Consider the following 6,576-nt stretch of genomic DNA (forward strand, 5'->3'; position numbering starts at 1 on the left):
GAATGAAGTGGTGACACGGAGATTGTAGGCCCCTGTTGTATTTTCCCTCTTGCTGTGACACTGGCTTCCGGTTGCAAGGCTATTTCACTTTTCTGGGTTAGGACATGTATTCTGGGCACAAGCCACCAACTCAGTGGTGAGAGGCAGATGTCTCCCATGCTCACTTATGGGAATCTTTTCCTTGTGCCTTTAGCCCAGAGCCCTCCTTGGGCAGTGACATCAGCCTTGCAATCTCATCCAACCTCCCCAACTCTCCTTAGTGTGGAGGACCCTTTCGCACGTCAATAGTCAATTCAAGTCTTTGTAACTGGTGGTCTCGTCATCTTGTTAGGCCATATGGCCTTCATCACACTGCTCTGGGGAGAGGGTGAGATGATTGCAGCAGGCCTGACCTTTTGCATTGGATACTGTGGGCAGTATGTGAAAGCACAGAGCAGCACGACAGACCCCCGGTTAGCATGCTTCTTTCTCAGATGGTGTTACCCACCTGAGTGTGGCGGATGGTAAGCAAGGTAAAGGCGTTTCCCTGGGCTGATTGCGAGGGCAATCACGCAATCTTACCAACCATGCCAGTGTGTCGGTCTTAGCCCGTCAACAACTAGTGTTGTGGCTGGAGTGGTACTTGTGGTTCTGATCATCACAAGATGCCCTTCAGCAGTAACTATCAGGAAACTTGGAAAATAAATAAATAAATAATGGTTTATTACTTAGAGGACTAACTACACAGCATACTGGGGGCCACACAGCAAGGTCATGGGTAGAAAGAGAAAGCGAGCACAGTGCGTGCAGGGACCTGGGGTTCTGCTTTTACTGGGAGTGAAGGTAGTAGTCTAAGATTTCACCTCATGCTTTATTGGTGAGTTTAAGATGTAAAAGATGGAATTTAAAGCCTGGGAAGAGGGGAAAAAATAAAAAAAACCCAACCAATAAGTGGCCCAAATGATCAGTTATCAAGATCAACCAAGACCTCTAAAACAAGGGAAACTCCATGGGGGGAGTTGGGTTGGCCTGGCTCTGTAGCTAGTGACTGGCAATGTGTGTTGGAAATAGCTATCTTTGAAGTGGATGCCTCTTTGAAGTGGATGCTATCAAATTTTAAATCAGGCATTTGCATTATAAAAAACAACAACCAAAAAAAAAAAAAAACCACCCCAAAACACAACTGTCAGGGCTTACATTACACCCACATTATTTTCCAGTTATAGTTTCATAAAGCCAGATTCATTCTTCTGACAGATATTTATCGAGTATTTACTATGTGCAGGGATTATACCCGTAATACGGGAAGGAGGGAAAAGGGGGGGAAATCCCACCACTCGTGGATCCACTTGGGGATCTTCCTTAGCTTGGGAGTTAGGGGCAAACAGACTATAAACAACAATTAAGTGAAAACACAGTATCTCACCCATGAAGAGAAGTGAAAAATAGAGCAGAGGAGGTAGGGGAGTTATCATTTTCAAGAGTGGGCAGGAAAGACCTTAGTAAGAAGGTGATGTTGGAGGAAAGATCAAAAGAAAGGAAGGGAACAATCTGTGTGAGTATCTGGTGCAGGTGGTAGCATCAGTGTGGCCGGTGCAGGAAGAGCCCAAGGGAAGCAGCAGGGGGAGTGCAAGTGACAGAGGGAGGAGGAGGGCAGGGAGGACCCAACAGGGCCTTACCCACCTTTGCAGGGACTCCAGCTTTTACACTCAATGAGATGTGAAGCCTCCGGAGGGTTTTGAGCAGAGGAGTGACACAATCTCCTTGGATTTCCGCAGAAGCACGCTGGCTGTTGAAATGAGTACAGTCGGAAGGGGAGCAGAGGCTGAAAGAAGGTGGCCAGTTACGACGCTCCCACAGGAATCCAGGAGAGCTGATGACTGTTTCCGCCGAGGTGGTAGTGGTTTAGACAAAAGGGAATGATCTAGTAGAGAGGGTGGGAATGATGACAAGGGGGAGAGGAGAGAGCGGCTGATTCACTACCATTGGCGGGGGGTGGGGGTTGGGGGTGTGGAAGGCAGGCGGCAACATGGGCCCGGATGCCGGCAGGCGACTGTGGCACCAGCGGTGGGGTCCGTGGATGTTCTTTTCCGGTGACTCCTTTCTCTCAGGGAAGGAGGCAGCAAGGGCTGATCAGGATGGTGGGGCAGGAGGTATTGGTGGCTTGATAAGGAGAAGGTATAAAACAGTGGATTAGGAGAGTAAAGAACATGAAGTTTAGATTTGCCGTCGTTGCTCTTTTCAACCCAACAGACATTTGAAACAGTTCTCTAAACATCTTGCTCCTAACTCTATGGACATGAAGAAAGCATCATTTTGAAGCCAAGTAATTATCAATGGCTATCCATCTTTATTATGCCTATTCTCTGGAGAGAGAGGGAACGTTCTGCCCTCTAGTCAGGGGGGATGTGCCTCAGAAATACAGAGCTCAGTGTGATCGGAATGCTGGCTGATTTGTAGCCTTCTTGTACTTTTGCAGAAAATAGATTGCGTTTGTTTGAATTCCTTCTTTATTACAGGACTCCTTTCAAGAGAGAATCAGCACATTATAAACGTAAATGCACTGATCATTGTCTTTCCCATTTCCCCTAAAATTGCAACTGAAGTAAACCCTTTAAGGAGAAATTAACGTCATAGAGGGGGAAATGCTTGTTTAAAGGGCTGGATGATTAGAAATTTTTTCATGAAAAGGCCATGAAACTCTCTAATGACGATATCGGGCTTAGATGTCGAATGCTTAGAAAGAAAGAGTGGCCGTTTTTTCACAGCCTGCAAATAGCATCTAATAATTCATCTCAAATACATAAGGGTGTAAGTTGTGTCATAAATATGCTGTACATCAAAATTATAAATCTAGAAAACCTAGGATGAGGTGACAAGAAGACTAATTATCATTTCGCATTTTTTCTATGGATGCAACTCAGGAAAAGAGAAAAGCAATCTTGGTGTTTTATGAGACATGAGCAGTGTGTTGATTCTCCTAAAACATCTTATTTTCCTAAAACTCTGTATTTGAAGGGGGGGAAAATCCTACTTAAATTACATTATTAGATTACACTTACATGTACATATTTTTCCGGAATCTAAACCTTTTGTAACTGTCTCCTCACCCCAATCCCTCCATTAGGGGCTCTTCCAAGACAGATCTTGGAAGTACCCCACAACATGGGAACCCAAGGGACACGTATCTTTATAACAGACATATTTTTAACAGGGAAATAATGAGTTTTCCTTTTGTGTGTGGAGGGGATGGCAGGTTATTATTTTAAAAAATTAGGCCACTTCCTATAAATAAGTACTGCTCATGTTGGGGAATGAGATGTTTAAATAATCATTGGGAATAGGGGCACCTGGGTGGCTCAGTCAGTTAAGTCCCTGACTCTTGGTTTCAGCGCAGGTCAGGATCTCAGGATCATAAGACTGAGTCCCTGGTTCAGCCCCGTGTTGAGCCTGTGTGGGGCCCACAATGAGCCCCATGCTCAGCAGGGAGTCTGCTGGAGATGCTCTCCCTCTGCTCCTCCCCACACCCGCCCCCTTAAGTAAATAAATAAATCTTTTTAAAAAATCATTAGGAATATTCAAAGCCAACTGAAGAGTCAATATACTCTACTTTTTGGTATGAATGAAGCAAAATCAATGAAACAAAGTCCCTGCTTGCTAGCAAACACTTAAGGTCCTAGAACTGCTGCTCCAATTACTCTTAAAGACAGAGGAAAGCAGTTATAATTCTTACGCGGAACTATTTATTCTGCTTAGCTCAAGTTTTAGTTTTGAATGGCTTTAGGCAGTTTTTCACTCTTAGGCAAGGCCCATCCGGCAATTCTCAGGTAGGTTTGACTTTTTCCAGATGGGCAATTTTAAAAATACTGGTTGAAAATGAATAATACAAATGTTCAGATTAGATCCAATCCGTGATCACATGGGCCACTGGTCCATGTGCCTGTAACGAGGCACAGGTTAAGAATGCATACCAAAGCAACCTGGATTCCTTTAATACTATATTATATTTGGTTGAAACATTATGGCAGAAGGGCAGGAGGGAGGCCCAGATTTTAACTAAAAAAAAAAAAAACTGTAAAGGGGTATTTATATTTTCAGCCTATACGACCTCTGGAAGTAACAAGAATTTTCACAATTCACTGCAAAGCTATATTATTTATCCTAAACTTGTCTTTTCATTCCCTCACAGAAAGGAAATGTAACTCCAGTAAGAACAAATTCCAGTCACAATGTCTCTGGTGTAAGATATTCTTGATAAATAAGTTTAAAAAATAACCATTAAAATGAGCTTTTTGTTTTATTCACAGCTTTGAAATGCCTCAGCACTTCTTGCCCCTCATTTGCGCACGTAATTGATGGTGCTGCTGCCACACTCCAAATTTCATTCTGCTGCCATCAACCATGTTCAAAGTTTCAAAGTTTCTCAGGTCCAAACACCTTCGCTTTCTTTCCAATTTTAGTATATGTGTTGCCGAAGCGAGCACTAAACGTCTTTGGTTTCTGATAAGAGTGTCTTTGTGTGGAAGAGGAGAGGGGACAGCATGCCTTGCATTGATTATTTAAGTAACAGCTAACCCTAAAGCCTTATGTGCGCCATTAATACCAAACGCAAGCTATAAAACCTGGGTAAACAGAGAGCCGGCCCAATAAGCCCTCATGTGTGGAGCTCATCTGATTCTTCCTCAGGAAAATGGAGTCTGTGTTGGTCTCTGCCAACTTCTCCTGGGGTCCTCTGAGAGACCACGGCTATCATTCTTAGTTTCTTCAGGGGAGGCTCTCCATGGCAGTCACTTACCTATTGTGTAAGTACCTATTCAGCATTTACAGACACGAAATATTGAATCCATCTTTGTCAGATGGATAAATAATTCTGTAAGACAAGGGGTTTCCAATTGATGGCCTCAAAGTTTCCTACCTGGTCTAAAATTTCGTGATTTTTATTTGTCTCAACCTCTACCTATAGATTTTCGGAACTCCTAAATGTTTATGTGAATATACAAAAGTTGCCAGTTTGGGTCATTAATGGGGTGTTAATCCTTTCCCTGCATTATGTTGGTGATTTAAGACCTAGTGTGAAGTAAAATCCTATTAATAGTTTCTTCTAGATCAGTGCTATCCAATAAAAATATAATACAAGCCAAAAATGCAAACCATAAATGTGATTTAAAATATTCTAGTAGCCACATTAAGATGGTAAAAAGAAACACGTGAAATTGATTTTAATGATATAGTTTATTTAACACCATATGTCCAAAAAATAATTCCAACATATACTTAATACAAAATAATTGTTAAGATGTTTTACATTCTTCATGTGTGTGTTAAGTCTTCAAAACCAGTGGGTACTTTACATTGGTACATCTCAATTCTGACTGACCACATTTCAAATACTTAAGGGCTGCATGTGACTAGTTAGTGGCTGCTTTCTTGACATTGAGTAGTTTTAGAGCCCTGATATTCAAAGTCCTCTGTGGACCAGGAGCTCTGGGATCATGTGGGAGCTTGTTAGAAATACAGATTCTTAGAATGAGAACTTGCATCTCAACGAGCACGGCAGGGGATTTGTATGGACTTTAATAAGGACCATTCTGGAGGGTGTATCCAAATCCTTCTCTTCAGTGAAACCTAGTTTTGAATATTCTTATAACTTAACACATTTCTAATTTGTGTACACTTTTTTATGAGTCTATATGCTTTCAGGACTCCCCATTTTAAAAAAGTAACTTACTTTTTTCTAGTTGTAAAAGCATAACTTGTTTACACTGAAAAATTAGAAGCTAGAAATAAGAACAAAGAAAACAGAAAACACTCATCATCCCATCAATTGGCAAGAACTACTATTAACTTTTGGGTGTTTAGCCTTCCAGTATCTAAATTAATGTTGCCTATTTCTTAATAACATAAACATAATACATACATAAATTCTTTTTAAAAATCATACAGTAATGTGTAATGGAAATGCAGTCCCTGCCTGATCCACTCATCAGGTGAAGAACATTTGGGTTATTTCCAGCTTTAGGCAATTATGAATAGAGTTGCTCTAAACATTGACTTCCAGGTTTTTGGGTAAACACACAGGAGTGGGAATGCTGTTAGAAAACATTTTTTTTTTTAATGCTGCATTGTGTTCAGGACTTGAATATATATGAAGAGGTATGTATTTACTCAATTGACAAATATTAAATATTTATATTATATTAGGCAATAAGAATCAGTGAAGGTAGTATTGGTCAGTGTTGGACGCAATCTTTATAGACTTTTTTTTAGTCTAATCCCTATTAATAGACATTGAAGTTATTTCCGACCTTCCTATCATAAACAATATGTTTTAAAATTTCAGTTCAGTCATTATTGATCATCTGCTATTTGCCCAAAATTTTCCTAGGCATTTTCAAGGAAAATAATGAGCAACTAGGCAGTAGTCTTGGTCGGAGTCACCTAACTCTAATCACTGAGCTCTAGCCCTGGTTAAAGTGGCATGGGGGAGGGGAGGTGAGCCTCTAGCCCCAGGCAGTGTTGCAGGTTAATTCTAGGTTAATGTAGAGCACCTGGGGTTACCCTTCATTTTTCTAGGCCAGTGGTTTTCAAACTCTGGTG

The sequence above is a fragment of the Martes martes genome (genome assembly GCF_963455335.1).
Source record: "Martes martes genome assembly, chromosome: 6".
Classification (NCBI taxonomy): Eukaryota; Metazoa; Chordata; class Mammalia; order Carnivora; family Mustelidae; genus Martes; species Martes martes.